This window comes from Schistocerca piceifrons, chromosome 3 (assembly GCF_021461385.2).
Source record: "Schistocerca piceifrons isolate TAMUIC-IGC-003096 chromosome 3, iqSchPice1.1, whole genome shotgun sequence".
Lineage (NCBI taxonomy): Eukaryota > Metazoa > Arthropoda > Insecta > Orthoptera > Acrididae > Schistocerca > Schistocerca piceifrons.
Window position 1 is genome coordinate 886954814 of NC_060140.1, and position 18007 is coordinate 886972820.

Genomic DNA, 18007 nt, shown 5'->3' on the forward strand with positions numbered 1-18007 from the left:
GGAGCAGTTACGCGGTTCCAGACTGAAGCACCTAGAACCGCTTGGCCACACCGGCTGGCTTTCCAATAAAGTGAATACATCCAAGCTAAAGAACAATGGGTGCAAATTCAAAAAAAAAAAAAAACTTTAAAATGTCATAAAATGAAGGATTTCCTGATATGCAAGTGCTGAAGGACAGCTGTACTTTTGTCATGTGGGATGTCAAAATTAGAATATTATTTACTGCACAAGATATGTGTGATGTGCATGGAAATGAATCACAAGAAAAATGTGACAGAAAAAAAATGAATTTCATTCAAGGCTGTCAATCAGCAGCTGTGAAGCACATGTTAAGAATAGAAACAATCAACTGTCAATTGCACAAATTTTTATTAAACTAATTTCTTGACTAGTTTCAAAAAGTTAATTTAATAAAAAACTGTGCATCTGACAACATTATTTCTATTCTTAAAAGAAAAAAAGAAGAAAAGTCAGCAAGGCAAAACGTTACACAACAAAACAGCTGTCAATAAGGTAAAGTCCTGTATGTTTTGTTGTGAAACTTCCATGGGCATACATGATAAACTTAAAGTAACATACAAAATAGATACCGCTCAAAGAACTCGGCAGTTGCTTCAATAATTTCATAGTTTCAAATTTGACAAAACTAGAGAGGTACCTAGTAGTGTCAGAGATCTACAGAATATAGCATTTCAATTGAACCATCTTGTGTGAGAAGAGATTTTCCACTATCCTCATATGCAAGGTACTGTCTGTTTTGCCAGGTGAATTCGAACTTTTATCTCTAGCGTAGGATTCGTCATCAAGTGGTGAGAAGACTGTGGAAAGTCAAGCTGCAGTGCTCATAACAGAAGAGAAACGACTGAAAAATAACTATCAAGAGGAGAGTGTTACCTTTGATGTTCATTTTAACAAAAACAAAAGAATCAATCTGATCTGTAACAACTGTGGTGGACATAGACATTTCCCAAGAGAAAACAAGAAGCCTACGAAGAAAGAACACTGTTCTAAATGGAAAAAAATACTATCACAGAGAAGAGTAGTGATACTTAACACACACAAAACTTCAAGAACAAAGAATGAGACCTTTCAAGCCCTGTCCTCTCTGTAAAAGAACAACCACAGAAGAATAAGAATATTGTTTTAAGAAAAAAGACAACACAAAAATAGCATTTCTCCCATTAGAACATATCAAAAAAGATCCAGTCATTGAAGGAAACAAGAAAGAAGACATCACTCAAGAGCACAAGAAAGATGATGTCACTGAAGAGAACAAGAAAGAAGTCATCAGCGAAGAATTTAAGAAAAAAAACCGTGTACTTATTGCATATGAATGCAATGAAGAAAAAAATTCAGAAGAATTTAATGAGAAGGAAGAAATGGTCATGGTTCCTTATAGTGCATGCGCAGGTCGTGTCTGTAATGAAGTAGACAAGTTAAAATATGTGAGAGGTTATGACAATGTTGTTGAAGTTGCCAAACAAGATGGCTCAATGAAGACAGTGGCAAGAGAAAACTCTGTGGGTGAAAACTGTATTATGAAGGACCTTACCTATGTTTCTAAACTGTACAAAAATCTGATTTCCATGAATGTTATTACTGAAAAAAATTGCACAGTTGTGTTAAACAATCTGTTCAAATTTGTAAAGAAAAATATTCATTCTAAAGTAACCTAAACCCATAAATGTATTATAAGAAATTAACAAGAAATCAGGAGCAAGGTTATCCAGCCATAAGTTGAAATTCAAGGACCAATAAAATGTGTAATGGTGTTCCTTATAGTTCATGCTTAGCAGAGAAAATGTGTGAAGCTTGTGTGAGAGTTAAGCTAACAAGAAAGGCATTTTTCATCATGAGAGAAAGAGCAACAAGACCACTCCAAATAATACATATTGATATGTTGGGGGTGGAGGGAGGAGGGGGGGGAGGAGAGAGAGAGAGAGAGAGAGAGAGAGAGAGAGAGAGAGAGAGAGAGAGAGATCTTCCGCACTTAATGGATATACAGATACATGACAGTATTAGATGATTTCTCTCATTCATTAAGATATAGGTCAGAGGTTGAAAGATTCATAAGGAAATGTGTGTTGGAAAGTGAAAATCAGTTCAATCTCAAAGTATTAAAAATAAGATGTGATGGTGGTGACAAGAACACCAGTCATGGGTTTAAGAATTGTTGTGTAGGAAAAGCAATTGTACTAGACACTTGTGGCTTGAGAGTATACATTCTGGGTGTTCACAAACTTTTAGATTCAGATAAATTAGAAAGTGTGAAATTAATAGTTTTCACTGTATAGCACTTGTGTTTATCAACAAGTTTATACTACAGCCACTGCCAATAATAATAATAATAATAATAATAATAATAATATGCATAACTTACCTGACAAAAGAAAGAATTTTTTGTGGAATTTTGTTGTTTTGTACATAATTAAGAATAGTTTAGGGCAATAATGAAATAATATGTAAGCTTTCACAACTCTCCATTTCACATTTTTGTGTAAGTGGGAGTTTTCACGCTTTTTCCAATTTTTTTTTTTTAACAAATGCACAACATCTGAACAGATATATTAGTTCACAAAGTTACTTCTGGGCTGAAAATCAGATATTCTTATGCTGTACCCACACAACAACTTGTGCTAAATGTACACTTCCTTGTTAAATGTTTACTTATAGTTAACATTTACTCAATTTTGTCACTCTCTCAATGAATGGATCTGTTCTCAGAGGCCCTAGTTCCTTTGCTGCTAACTTTTAATGATAATTTACTTTTCTGTTCCCAGAATGAGATTTTCACACTGCAGCACAGTGTGCACTAATATGAACCTTCCTGCCAGATTAAAACTGTGTGCCAGACTGAGACTTGTACTCGGGGCCTTTGCCTTTTGCAGGCAAGTGCTCTTACCAACTGAACTACCTATGCACTTCCCACGACCTGTCCTCACAACTTTACTTTTCTGTTGGCATCTAAAATACAATCAACATAGTCTATGTTTACACTGCACATGGATGCCAATCCTTGCACAGTAAACAACCAATTCCAGGAACAAAGTGCCATTTGCGGAAATGATTAAACTCAAGTAATAATGTCTACCAACATGGTCACTTGAGTACAACACAAATGAGGCACTGAGATCCATAAAGTCTAAAGCACACTGCCATCAATCACACATTTCAATGAGTATCAGAAAAATCAGTGATACAGTTTTTCGTAATTTTCATATATACAATGTGGGCCTACAGCAGAGGTAAATGTGACTCACCAGAAGATCAACATATTTCTGAAGCATGAATAAATGCTATAATTTCACAATGGATGGTGATGTGCTTTAGGCCCTTATGATTCTGAGTGCTTCTAGCGGATTACTGCATGATAAAATGCATGCTTAATATACCACAACTCATTCAGAAACCCACAAGATAGGTTTACTGTCAGTACAACTTTATCATACACCGATGTCCAATCTAATTTTACTACAGTCCATTATGAGTGAATTAACATATATGAGGAGTGTACTATCATCTAGCAGGATTTATGCTGAGTGAACGGGGTTAAAAGTCTGCTGCAGTGCACTACCACCTGATGGCACTCATGTGAACATCTAGTTGAGTGGCAAGGGCTAGCTGTGCACATCATGAACTGTGCACGTAGTTTATAAAATCTGCTTGCATTTGGGCTGTAAGGCAATTACATCACGCGAGTTGCACATGCACAAAAGCTCCTTAAAATGTGCACAACTGAAGATGTGTTTGCGATGCTGATGCCAATTTTCACGGAGTCTAGAGGAGCTGCAGTGCAATATATTTAAGTGCTATATCTTTCAGATTGCAGCATCTATGTTATGTTTAACAACATTCAAAGAAAAGTAACTCTGCAAGTTGTCAAAGATTATGGAGTTTACATGCTCTTTTCCTCTTATACAGCAGCCATCACTGGTCCTAGAATATAGTATTCCAACTCAATGGGGAAGAAGAGCAACTAAATTTAACAATAACGAACAACGCACGAGCTATGATCTTTGCAGCAACTGAAGAAAGAGCTATGGGGAAAAACATGCTTAAAGTTACAAGTTAATCAATAGAAGTCCAACTACCATCAATGTGTCACACATGTTGAAAAGTATTTTGGGAGAAGATCAGAACTGTCAAGACTTCAAACTTTCAGAGTTTTTACAAAAAATCTACACTATTTGAAGAAATTTGAAGACAGAAATAAATCACACATTTTTGGCTGGTTATATTCCATATGTCTACAGATTGTCTGATGCAGAAAGAAGAAGTATTGTATCAGTATGTCTTGTATGAGTGACAAAAGAAACTTCAAAGGAAACTCCCGTTAGAAACTCCCGTTACTAGTGAAGAATCAAATGAAATTGCCTATAAAGTAAATTCAGGTTTCCTAAAAACAGAAGAACCTGTAAACAGATCAGCACATATCTAGAAACATAACTGAAGAAATGTACATAGCTGTACATGTGGGTGATGGAATAATTATAGGAAAAATGTGGAGAAAATGGGAATCATGTTGAAGAAACTTGAGAAGAACTTTGAAACGTCTGTGGTATAAAATCCAGATATATACCAACAGATACAAATAATTAGGATAGATGATGAATATTTCTGGAATAAGAACTGTATGAGAAGAAAATACTGTAAAAGTTCAGTATAACTTACTGCAAGGCTCCCCTAGCTCCAAAGGGGAAGGCAAGCGAAGAAATCACCAGAATTAACACATCAAATTTCCTTATCATGAAGCCACAGGAAGTCTTCTTTATTTACGATGTAAAACTAGGCAAGACCTTGGATTCACAGTCACTTATGGGAGCCACTTCACTGATGATCCAAAAAAAGGAACCTCTTTCTGTAAGTCCACAATGTTAGTGAACGACCCCCCCCCCCCCCCCCCCCCCCCCCCCCCACACACACACACACACACACACACACACACACAGTAATATCCAGTCACACTGGCCAGAATTCTCCAGCTTCTCAAGCCACTGTAGCACAATTCTGGCCAAGCGACATGGACAGTTGTTCTAATAGCCGATGCCATTGCTGTCAGGCATGGTGGGATGCAGGTGCCCGCAATAATATTCATGTAATAGATGGCTGTCATGGTGCCTTTGATTACTACTATAGGCCCCAGGCCCCACAGTAGCCCAGCTGAATGCCCCCCCTTCACAGCACAACAATGCCCTGCTTAGTAAAGCATTACAATGTTCACACAAAACAGTGTGCTTCTCGTTAGTATACTAGCCCACATGAACAGCTCACTTCATAGATTTCTCCCATGTGCATCTTGTCAACAGCATCTTTCATGGAGGTGAATACACCTCTGGCTTTGTTCATGCTTTGAACAGTCATACTGAAGTGACAGAACTGCCAGAGCTATGCCCCCTCTTTGCCTGCACCCTTGGTGGGGTCCCGCCATGCCTTCAGTACAGCCCTGGCTTTGATAGACTGACCTAATAACCAATTGGTGGAGAATGTTTCCCACATGTTCACCAATTCCCTGAATGTGCGATGATGGAGGTGCTTTTACTCCAACTGCTCCTTGCCGTTGGCTTTATTACACGTTGCCACAATTCTTCTTCTTCTTCTTCTTCTTCCTGAAGCATTTCTGCTTGTGCAGGTCATTCACCACCATTCTTAGAACTGTTCTTTTCTAAAAGCTATTGTCTTTAAACATATAATGTACTTTACACAGTTAGAACTCTAGATTCCTGCATCATTTGTAACATATGGCTTCATGGTTAATATGCACAGTGTACAATTGTTCTGCTTGGGAGGGATGTCAGTAAGCTTATTACACTCTTTGACATCAAGAAAGAGTAGTACATCCTTTACGCTTTGTTTTGAAGTACATGATAAACTGTAAGTCCTTTAACAACCTAAGTAAATCAGTTCAAAGTTCTTTTCAATTTCCACAGGAAGTTGGATGTGACAGTGCAGTTGGATACAGAGGTGGTGGAAGCAGTGCAGTTCCTCTTCAGGTTGCAGTCAAAACTTTTATAAGAAAATAAGATCCATCAGATGTAATGTAAGTTAGTGAAACTAACAGTAACTGTAAAATATTTTCTACCTTGAAGCGGGAGCTTATGTAAGGCCTGTCTAGTGAGACAGAAAGATGAAAAAATAGTCCAAATACACAGCAATTCTATCACATTGTCAGCTGTGCTATAATCTCTTACAGTTAAAAAATGTTACCTCCATAGCTGAGATTTTTGATTGACAATAGAGGGGAGGCTGCTGACCGGAAGTCAGCTAGTTTGATTCCTGGTGGTAGAATGATATTCCAGTCGAAGATATGGCCAGCAATGAAAGAAGAAACGGTAGAGAATGGTTTCTGATCACCTGTCTGTGAGGTGATGTCCTACATTAACTCTCTCAATCTTTTAGGAAAGTAGGGTGTTAATCACTATTGACAAATCTGTCCTTCAAATGGATACCTAGTTGGCCACTCTTTTGGTTTTACTTGCAAGAGGAGTTCCACCCTCGTCCTTCCTTCAGAATAAAAAATGCTCTATACCTACTAATCACAATCCTTTCCAGCTGCACATATTCTTTCGGAAGGATAGACACCAATATGATCAATAAAGAAAACCTTTCCAATTAGCATCCTGAGCTACCCTTTGTGGTCTCCCAGCAAGGATTTACTTTAATTTATGATTTTTACAATTAGAGAAGATATGTTAATCTCTAATTATTATTCTCTCTTTACAGGAGAATACTGTTACATTATGCAAATTATTTGGTAACCAATATCTGAAGCTGAACTGATGAGAATCTTTGTATCAGAGAAGAGCTTGAAATGCCACTGGCTGAAAAAAATAAATAAATAAGTCTTGACAGATGAAGAATGAATGAAAAACACTGTTGCTTCTAACATGCTGTAAGACGGTGGCATATCTTTGGTGCAGGGTCAAAAGGGCTCACGTCAAAACTATAAACTTTTTTTTGAGGAGAGCTACAGCAAAGACCACAATCCTCTCTAAAATCCAAATAGGTATGTATTTAAACTAACAGCACATTATTACATAGTAAATATTCCCTATTTTATGGCCCAAATTTCCTTGGGCTCGTAAGTTTATTTTTCCCCTCTTTTCAGCCCGTAAACGTAGATATGTGTTGCAGCCCATTCCATAATAATTTTATGACCTTAATGACTGTGACATGAAACAACTTTATTTGCAAATTATTACCACATTCAGACTACATTATATGAGGCACACTAAATATTAAACAAGGAAGTACATACTGTGTAAATATTTCTATAACAACACATTATGAATTTTATGAACAAGAACAATATTGTGGATTCAGTTATTCCAGAAATCAGCCTGATGTTATAAATAAATCTAACAGGATATGACAAGAATGCTACTCCTAGTCAATTTCAGTTAGATCTGGATCTTGTGCAATTGTATCATGATCTGTAGGAAGACTTTTATAAAAGTTATGAAACACTGGTGGTGTAAGAGGCAGTAGGTCAAGTAAATCCTCCTCCTTTTCACTGGATACAGACATGAGTGATTTGTATTTCCTTTCCACTTGGTCCACTGATGGCCTGCCCCTTCTTCTGAAACTCAACGTCTTGAAAGGTTCGTCACGCAAGGAATTCTTGTAGTTGACCATTCCTTCATTGTTAGTATACTGGAGCCATTGAACAGCATGCCATGAGTAATGTTCTCAATCTGTGTTTTTCTTTCTAGAAATCAAACTAGATTTGAGCAGTCCAGCAAAGTCATAAAACTGATCTTGGTTTAATTAAATAACATTTAATTGTAGTTTTTTGGTTCAAATGGCTCTGAGCACTATGGGACTCAACTGCTGAGGTCATTAGTCCCCTAGAACTTAGAACTAGTTAAACCTAACTAACCTAAGGACATCACACACATCCATGCCCGAGGCAGGATTCGAACCTGCGACCGTAGCGGTCTCGCGGTTCCAGACTGCAGCGCCAGAACCGCGCGGCCACTTCGGCCGGCATAGTTTTTTGCCAGTGCTCCTTGGCAACTGGTACAAATCATGAGGATAGTAAACTGAAACCTTGCATTTTTTCTTCTGTTTCTCTATCATGGAATGGTTGATGTCACATTCCATGTGCTTCTGTCCAGCAACTAGGCATTTATGATTGATAACCTTGATGTGATGGAAGTCTCTCAAAGCCTTAATGAACATCGCTGCAGTATGGGAGTTTTTATTTTGACCCCCACATGTGTAGCCAAATGCATGTATAAGCACGAAGCAATTTCATTTCCTACCCCACCAGCTAAAGCTTCATGCCACATAGTTGGTGGATTGTCCTGTACAACTGTCATGTACTGTCAAATTAAATGTCCACAGCTGACATTTGTAGAAAGCTACAGAAGAACCAAGGCATGGTGTAGGAAGGCATTGCTGCAGATCAAAGCTGAAATGTATTTTTTAGAATCATCTTGCTTACACATATCATTGTCTTTTGCTTTTGATAAATAAGCAACGTCAGCTGCCTCTTGATATAGTTTTTGTTCAGCTGAGTAATTTTGTAGATCTGCTGCATTACCGGTTTCTTTTGCAAACTTCTATTTTCATATGTAAGACGTCACATTTGTGGCATATATCTACTTCGGGTTTTTTGAAGGAGGGTTTCAAGGCATGAAATTCCCTTTCGTAGATAAATCTGGATACAGGTTTTGCTTTGTTCTCTCCATATAACTGGTACATAATTTGCAAATTCAGGTGAGAAGGGAGATATCTCTTGTCATTGCTCCTTCTGGTATAACGACTGTCATACGAAGGGAAAGACAATAAATGAGCTCTTACTTCATTCAATTCTTCCTCACTCATCTTACATTTCAGAGTATGTTTTCCATGCCATTTACTGGGGGGGGATATTCCAGTAGTGCTTCGTCTTTTATTTTTAATGGCGTGTCTAACAAATTTCTCATGCTCATCCAGTGTGCTGAGGGAACAGTGTTTGCATACAGGTTTCCTTTGACCACTGATTTCAAAACATTATTCACGGGTAATATTCCTGGTTCTAGAACATGTTTCCTTTCTGGTCTCCTGGTTGCCACATGTTTAGTAGTGACATGCTTTGCTATAAACATTGATACCGAGACCCCAGTATTCCGAAAAAATAGTTTTGGGAATATCATTTTCCAGTATGAAAAAACATTTATTATTGCACTATTTAAGAGGTTTCATCTTTCTAGCACGTACTCCCTTCCCACTAACATTAATGTATGACTGTCCAGTATGTAGAAGAACAGCTCGTTCTTTGCGCAGTGCTCTAACCCAACGATACTGAATAGCCATACCTTCACCATTGCCATTGCTTGTAGAAAGCTGCTCAATTCCGTATCTTGAAAGAGATGTCTCCACCATAGGGTTCGCAGGAATATTTTGTGCAATGTATTCTTGCTGCTGATCTGAATCATCAAGAGGGACTTTTAGTTTTTTAGTAACATGACTTTTTCTTCTCATTATTATTTCATCATCTAGGCAGCTCTGACTTTCTGAACCCAGTATATATATCTTGTCTTGATGACAGTCACCATCATAATCCAAAATATCTGACAATGAAGATGCTAGTTTGTTCATTGATGGTTTGTCAGGGGCTCCCTCCATTATATACCGTATTTTATTGTGTTCGGATAATGGTGAAGACAATATTAAATTGTTATCACTGCATTCATCTAAAAATAAACAATAATATATTTTGTAGAAATTAGTAGTGTTTCGTATTCAGTATCCTCAATTATTGTTTCTGTAGTTTTACAAGAAGTGCAATTTGACACAACTTTTATAAAGAGGTCTATATGACTACAGTTTATTTAGTCTTGTAAAATGGAAGCTACTATATCAGTTTAAAGATCCACTTGCTTGTGTTAATGCCAGTCTGTTTCTGCAGTGAATGAACCTTTTCCTTCCCACGGGTAAACACTATCGAACACATTCAATAAATCAGTGACTGTTAAATCTTCCCTCTTTCACAATGCAACAACAATGCACATATTTATAGCACAAACTTCCCAAATAATACAGTATTGCCAAAATGGGGAAAGATTACCGAATACCAAATATAAATTAATAATGTTTTAGATTAGATTACATTTACTTTCATTCCAATTTATCCGTAGTGAGGAGGTCCTCCAGGATGTAGAACATGTCAGAAAAGCAACAATACATGACAAATATTTACAACTCAAACAAATAAGCTAATGTAACATTCCACAGGTCCGAAGTGGAATGACCATCATTTTTTAATGAACACTATATGAAAGAATCATTTTACAAATGCTAATGCACTGAATTTAAAATAAAAAAGTCTTTTTGTTTATTTATAAGGTAATAAATGTGTAATACAACTACTATAATACTTATTTTGCACTGAAATGGTGCATAAGTTAGACTCTACTAACTTAAACACACACACACACACACACACACACACACACACACACACACACACACACACTTATTTACAATGAACACATTACTGCATTACTGTACTAAATTGTGCAGAAGTTATCAGTTGGTTCTACTGAGAAATTCTTCAATTGAGTAGGAGGAGTTGGCCACCAATAAATCCTTTAGGCTTCTCTTAAACTGAATATCATTGGTTGTTAAGCTTTTTATGGCTGCTGGCAAGTTATTGAAAATGTGTGTTCCTGAGTAATGCATACCTTTTTGTACAAGACTAAGTGACTTTAGATCCTTGTGAAGATTATTCTTAGTTCTAGTATTGATTCCATGAATTGAGCTGTTGGTTTGAAAAAGTGATATATTTTTAATGACAAATTTCATTAAGGAATAAATATAGTTCCCTAAACAGGCTTCTGCAAGATGTTCTCGAGTTCACACCACATATAGCTCTTACTGCACGTTTTTGTGCCCGGAAAACTTTAGCTTGGCTTGATGAATTACCCCAAAAAATAATTCCATGTGACATTAGGGAATGAAAGTAAGCATAGTATGCCAGCTTTTTCATTTTTATATCCCCTATGTCTAACACAATTCGCATTGCAAATAGAGATTTGTTAAGACGCTTCAGCAGTTCTGTGGTGTGCTCCTCCCAGTTGAAATTATTATCAAGCTGTAATCCCAAGAATTTAACACTGTCCACTTCTTCTATCTGCTTGTCATCATATGTTAGGCATATACTCGTGGGGCACCCCTTACAATTTTTGAACTGCATGTAGTGTGTTTTTTCAAAGTTTAGTGACAAAGAATTGGCTAGGAACCAGTGATTAATGTCCAAAAATATTTTATTAGCTGATCTACACTTGATTTGCTACTTATTGCAATGTTTGTATCATCGGCAAACAAAACGAACTTGGCTTCTGGTAATGTTACTGATGAAAGGTCACTGATATACACAAGAAAAAGTAAGGGGCCTAAAATGGAACCTTGTGTGTTACTAAGGGCATAAGTCAACATAAAACTTATTCAGCTTATAATACACTGCTGATACTAAGGGCATAAGTCGACATAAGCCCTTAATGCCAAACAAATGCTAGCAAATATGACTTAAGGCACAGTGCCCATTTGATTTAGTAGGCCTTGTTTTGCACCCTGATGTAAGTCCTTTATACCACACTAAAGCTTGGGTTTTCCTTGTCATTGTCATTTAACAAACCATAATTGACCAAAAAGTGACTTACATCCTTACAACCCTGCACTAAAGACATATATCCTGTAAATGCCTGAATCATTCAACTCATAGTTGGAAAGCTGCAACTAAGTTACAAATGCATGCAGAGCAACAAAGAAATTACACATAGCCAAATGTTATTAGTAAATAGTAATAGATTGGTGGCTCGTCAACTGTTTTCAGTCAGTTAATATGTCATCATTAAGAGTTTCAGATGCAATAACTACATATCACTTTAAACAGCAATGTATCTGAAGCAGGAGATATTTCTACCATGACAGGAAACAGCCAACTCTAATGTTCATGGGTCTGGTGAATAAATAAATAAATAAATAAATAAAATACATACACCTAACCTCACCAGACGAACAGGAAGATTATGGTTTAACACCTTGTCAACAGCATTATCACTATAGATGGAGAACAAGCTCAGACTGTAAAAAGATGGGGACACAAACATGTCACATCATTTTCATATGAACCAAAACATTTGTCTTATGTAATTTAAAGAAACCACGAGAAATCTAAATCTTTGTAGCTGGATGGTTGAATGAAGTTCCTCTCAAATAAAAGTTCAATGCCCTAACCATTATGTCACTTCACATCATACAAATAATGTCACCTTGATCCTGTGAAAGTTTAACAGGCTTGCAACTTTTGATATAAAATGCTACTTGTTGTGGCATGAAGTGGACTAGCTTGTGAAAGTACTGAAAAAGTATTCTTGACACTTGTTGTTTGGGTGGTTGTATCAAGTTGTTCTATAGGATTTTTTTTGCCAACAAATATTCCATTACATGATGGCTAGGTGTTTATTAATACTTAGCCCATGACTCAAACCTTATCTTGGAATAATATTGTTTGATTAGTGGTGATTGGAAAGTAATTTGAAGCAAAACTGTGTCAATAATGGAAAGCTTATAAGTGGGGAGCTGTGTGAAGAGGAAACAACATTTAATGATGCAAATGCTGCAGCAATCAATTAGAAGATGTACAATGTAGTGGACAAAATTGAAAAAGCTAATGAAAGGTTGTGTAAAATGATAAAGCAGAAAGATGATTTAGTAAACAGAGACAGAGTGAACAGTACATGTGTAGTACAAAATAGTAATGGTGAGGCGTTTGAATTAAAAGAAAGTAGAAGGTATGTTAGTACAAAGAGACCATGCAAAAATATATTTGATATATGGGATGAGGAATATATGGGACTGGTTAAATTAGAAGCTACTGGTTTGTCTAAAGAGGACGTGAATCTTTGAAGTATAGAACACCCAAATACAGGAATCATTATGTGAGGACAGTAATTTACTTGTACAAAAAAAAAGTGTCAAGTAAAGAGACAGATAGTTCTGTCGTTGAGAAGATTCCACCTAATGTAGGCTTATATGCTGCTGAAAGTAACAAAATGTGGAAGAGAACCCATTTAATGTTGCTAAAGAAAGAGTATGACAGCAAAAGTAAGGAGTTAGCAGACGGACATATTGAAAACATCTGTAAAGTAAACGATGAAAGTTTCATGATGTTGATTATGTCTCGTAATGACTGAGTTCTATTTAACTTTACTGGTATTGGAAATCATTATTATTTTGTTAACTGTTTGAGGATACTGGAAATTATAATGTGGGGTAATATGTGTACAGCATACAAGGCAGTAGGTTTACATGCAAAGTTGCAAAGAATGTGTTAAAAGGAAAATAGTTTGTGTGTCAGTGCTTTACTTTGTTAAAATTTTGAGGGAAAGATGTATCACAAGTACATGCAAATATCATTTCTTTAATAGAAACAGATCATGCAAAAGGCGACGACGATTTGAATGAACATTAGCATGTGAGCCCTAAGGGGTTCATGCATCCTTTTCAAGATATTTATCTGGCTATCACAAGGTACTGAACTATTTTCTGTTTTTCATTCTTCTGCATTTCATCTTCCCATGTTACCTTCTTCTGTCATTCTGTTCTCTCTCCATTCAGTAATAAGGGCACAAGTGCTAAACTTTATTCAGAATAATATCACTATAACATGGAAAATTTATTCACATGTATTACTGGAAAGTGAAAAATTATCTCAAGTTTTCTAAAATGAAGTTGAAATTTACAGTTTCAAAATAGGAAGTACTTCTGATAGTAACAACATTTAATGTGTTTCATATTTCATACTTCAATAGAGAGTAATATGTTTGAATACTGACTGTATTTAAGGAATTATTACGCTTTATTAATGAATTATGGTCATATATGGGAAAAATTATGTTTTATTTAAAAGAATGTGAGTATGCCCTAGATTATTTTATGAAAATTAGAATGTTAAGACTGATGAATTGTCATAGTGTAAACCTATTGTCAGCAAATGGACAGTGATTATTATGGAAAATCTATTCATAAAATTAATAAATTAATATTGTTGTGAATAGAAAACTTCAAACTGGAACTTCATATACTTTAAAAACTTTATTTACTGTCTTCATTACACTTTGAAATGGATTTTGATCAGAGAAGGCGAGCTGTTTATCGGTTTACAGGTACATAGGTAAATGAAAGTGGATGTTTATGAGACCACGCCAGTAATAAAATTTTTAAGGGCTGTGCGTTTCAAGCTATATATAAAACGCATACTTGCTAAGGCTTTTTGTTGTGCCTATCTACAACTCATTATCTCCACGACATGGGTATTAATGTTTCAAATGCCTTTGATAAGAATTTGAAGATTTTGTATGTGTGCTAAACAGTTGTGGACTGAATATGAATGTTTTCAGTTCTGCACATCCATATTCATTTCACAACCGTTCATATTCATTATGCCGAACAGTATTTATTTACAGCAAGGGGTAAGATAACTTTGAGATGTTCCGACTGCGAACCTGATGGATATAAGAAAAATGTAAGAGTTTCAATCAATAGTTATGTAAATGAAAAAATGTGTTAGCATAATGAAAATTATGGAAATGGTTGACAATAAACAATATTCACTGAAATCATGTTGTTGCTGACTTAACAATTCCTGACTTCTCAAAAGTACTAATGTAGAAGTAGAATGGGTATGGGGAAGCATTTTTGCTGAATTTGTTCTGTATGTCTTGTGCACGCAAACATCAATTACATTTTTCTTTTTGATTTTTTTCTCTGTTCCATTGTGTATAATAACAACTGAAAAATTTAAGAAGTGACCAGTGAACCAAGGCAATCAGTGAGAGCTAAACAGCAGATTCCTTGTTGCCATAGGTTGCAAATGAGCGCATGGCTGGTTTGAAGTGCACTCAAATATGGTTTTGTAGTGCAAGGGTCTTTTAGATGAAGTAATTGAAGATAACTGGATGAACATGCATATCACTGAAATCAACTTCCTTTACGCAATTTGGACTAGTTTTTGTGCATATGAAAAGCAAAATTAAAAAAAAAAGAAATGTGAAGCTAGTAATTGAGAAGTCAGGTTGTACAAGTGAATAAGTGTTGCACAAACGTGTACGTGAAGCTGCCAATTCAAATTTCTTTTTATGTATAGATAAATGTATTTTTTATGTAAAGGTAAATGTAATTTTTCCTTCTTTATTTTATTTGTATTTGCTTCCTGTGTATCTAGTAAGCTGCCATTTTTGGAGTTGAGTGTACAGTTTAGTAAGATTTCTGTTTTAAGTGACTTTACCTGTGTGCAAATTTTGCCTGGAGATAATATCTGGCACTGTGTGAAGATGCTTGACATAGGGTGACCAGATGTCCTGTATTTTATCAGATCATCCTTTATTTTAGCTCAAGTGTTCCCTTGTCCTGACAAAATACATACCAGGGCATATACTGTCCTGTTTCTCATTAACTGTCCCTTATATTTTGAAAGGTGCATTTTCAAGAGAGATGTAGTATAACCGAAAGGAGAATAAACGTGGTCATACCCAAAGAATAAAGAAAATACCCCTGTTGATTAAACCAAACTAAACCAGGAATGCTTTTTGAAATCCTTTTGTTGGTACTACTTAAAGCTTTCACATGGCAAGCAGTTCATCACTTCCACTTTCTTTGTGCATTGCCTATTGCTTCAGCTCACCACATTTAAAGTCACACCTAACCTTACTTGATGTTGCATATTGCAAACATTTCATATAAATGCCAAAATGAATGTACATATTTACTGACTAAAGCTAAGTTTCCATTTCTGAAATTAGAATAGTAAAGCGAGAACTTATTTTGCACATTGTGTAAAAGTACTTCTTGAGTCTACAATGGAAGTCAATATGATGTTCTGCAATACATTAATGTTAAGAAACACAAGTTAGCAGTTTCAAGCATAACTTTGTCACAAAGTATGATGTCTTTTTGCACAAAACTTGAGAATAGTGTCACTGCAAAAGAAGAAGAAAATCGTCTCACTGCTGTGGAAGCTTCAGTAGCTTTCCATGCAACGTAATTAAACATTGTGTGGCGAGGGCCTCCCGGCGGGTAGACCTGATCGCCTGGTTCAAGTCTTTTGAGGTGACACCACTCTTCAGCAACTTGCACATCGATGAAGATGAAATGTTGATGATGGAGACGACACAAACGCTCAGTCCCTGAGCGGGGAAAATCTCCAACCCAAATGGGAATCAGACCCCCCCCCCGCAACATGACAAGTCAGCATGCTGCCCACTCAGCTACAGTGGGCCGGACAATGAAACATAATCATTCCTTCAGGTCAATACTTGTATAGTCAAGGTGCAGTTTGGAACACACTATTCGAAAAGTGTAGCTGAAGAGGAACCAGTTAAATAAAGTATTTTTTTTTTTTCAAGTGATCAAGAGTGTGACCCTGGTAAAAATAAAGAGGCAGGTGAAACAGAAAGAGACAATTGCAAATCGAATATTAGATGACTTCCATTCATCCACTAGAGGGCAGCACCAGGTGATGGACAAGAGCTACTGGATGAGAAATATTGAGAGTGGACTGGGTTATCAAAAGAAGAAGAAGAAGAAGAAGCAGGAGTCAAGTCGAAGGAAGGAAGGAGGTTAGAGTTTAACATATTATGGACAGTGCAGCCATTACAGACTAAAGCAGAGTCGAGTGGAGTGGGGGTAAGGAGAATTGAAACTACATGGATGTGCTACTTTTTATGAACTGATAAATAGTAAGGTTTTGGTTTGTATAAATTGAGATGATGAGTGTGACTTAATTCATTTTCACATCACAGAAATTGTTACTAGTTTTGTGGATTTTCAGTAATGACAAATTGTAGAAAGTTTAATTGTTATGTGAAGAAGCTATCTCAGTTTTTGGTGTTATAACAGAAAAAGTTTTGAATATATTGCAACTGCATCTACAGCAAAAATTGTGTAATATTAATTTCAATTTTCTGAATATCCTGGTCCTAGCTTTTTCAACACGGGATATTCAATAATAGAATGCAGTATGACATTAATCAACAAGTAATGCAAGTAAAAGAACATTTATCTTATTAGTAACAATAAGAACATTAAGTACTGAGTTTTGGTACGTCCTGTGTTTCATTGTTGTGTTAAATGTGAGAATCTTTAATTTCTGTTATGATTGGTCATGTTAATGGTACCAAGAATACGGGATCCCATTTTGAGATTTGTAGATTGTCAGTTGGCGAGAGAAATACTAACTTTTGAAGTGGCAGAAGTTGGTGTTTGAGTAGAATTCTGGCCTACCATTTCATCACCTCTCATTACAAATTTTATATTTAACAATGGACTTTATGTATCACACTTGTTCCACACAATGGTAAAACTTTTTATGCAGGGCTTTGTGGAACAGGCACTCTGATCATTATTTTTAAAACCCATGGTATTTTCATGAAATGTTAATGACACATGTACAGGTAGATTTTATAGTAAGGATGGTCGCAGTGGTTTTTACATCATCTTAATTTGATACATTGTAACATAATATTTACAATGGAGATGGAAGAATGTGGCTGCATGCCCTTTTTACAAGTCTTGGTGTAACATAAGAGTATCAGATCACAGTACTATCGGGCATGTGGTGCATCTAAAGTACACTGATAATTCATACTCGTATGTGATCAACTAGCATTACTGACAGACAACGACCATTCTCCAGACAGTGGTACATGGAGCTCAAAGCATTTCAAACACAGATAACCTGCAAACAGAATCGTAACATCTCCAAACTAAATTTGTGCTATCAGATAAAGAGGGTGCTACCAATACATATAAACCACAAGGAAGAAGATAATGATAAGAGTTTCACGACAACAGCCTGTCAGTCACGAATCAGAAAGTTTCCACTAGAATAATTAGAGTAATTAGGATACACTAAGTTCAAATAATGTTTTCTCCTTCCAGTCAAAACTTCAGAGGTTTTGAGCTCTAGCAAAGATAACATAGCAACCACACAGACCCAGAATTTATAGGACTCCAGATAAAT

At 36.2% G+C, this 18007-nt stretch overlaps 1 long non-coding RNA gene across 4 annotated transcripts in view; it reads left to right on the top strand.

The window, feature by feature from the left end:
* LOC124787658 overlaps positions 1-16925 on the top strand; it is a 103950-nt gene extending 87025 nt beyond the window's left edge. For 2 of the 4 annotated variants that reach the window (XR_007015982.1, XR_007015981.1), the window contains 3 exons: positions 5928-6037; positions 6721-7003; positions 16392-16925. This is a non-coding gene — a long non-coding RNA (uncharacterized LOC124787658). Of the gene's footprint in view, positions 1-5927; positions 6038-6720; positions 7004-13415 lie in introns of all 4 variants that reach the window. The other 2 variants (XR_007015983.1, XR_007015984.1) reach the window with 2 other exon arrangements.
* Positions 16926-18007: the final 1082 nt, after the last annotated feature.